The sequence below is a fragment of the Nanorana parkeri genome, unplaced genomic scaffold, assembly GCF_000935625.1.
Source record: "Nanorana parkeri isolate BGI_ZX_2015 unplaced genomic scaffold, ASM93562v1 scaffold84, whole genome shotgun sequence".
Classification (NCBI taxonomy): domain Eukaryota; kingdom Metazoa; phylum Chordata; class Amphibia; order Anura; family Dicroglossidae; genus Nanorana; species Nanorana parkeri.
This window is the reverse complement of record NW_017306352.1, coordinates 2,395,944-2,396,406: the sequence shown is the minus strand read 5'-3', so window position 1 is coordinate 2,396,406 and position 463 is coordinate 2,395,944.

The window sequence follows — 463 nt, the reverse complement described above, 5'->3', positions numbered from 1 at the left end:
ACCAGCATGTCTTTGTATGTCACCTGTATATAAGGTTTGTCGAATTTGACTGCAAAAGTGCAAATACAGTTAAAAGTATATGTAAACCCTACAATGAACTTCTATTATTTGTCTCCTTTTGTTCTGGCAATTATACCACGGAAAGTGTTTTCTTATATATGTGTGTTGATCCTGCCACAGATTTAGTGAACTTGCATGTTTGTGTGCTTTCTGCCTATGCTGACTGTTATGCATTGTTAGCATTGTTCCCAGTTTTATTTGACAAAACACCCTCCATAGAGAAGAGGACAGGTAGGTGTTCTGTGTTGCTTCTCCATGGATAATGTATGGTGAGTAAGTACTGTCACACTAGGGCAGGAAGTGTTTTACTGGTATCATCAGGTAAAATTTAAGGAAAAAGGGCTACACCTTATTCCTCTACCCCAAGATTTAACAAGCATTTAACCCTTGCAGTATAAGGGGG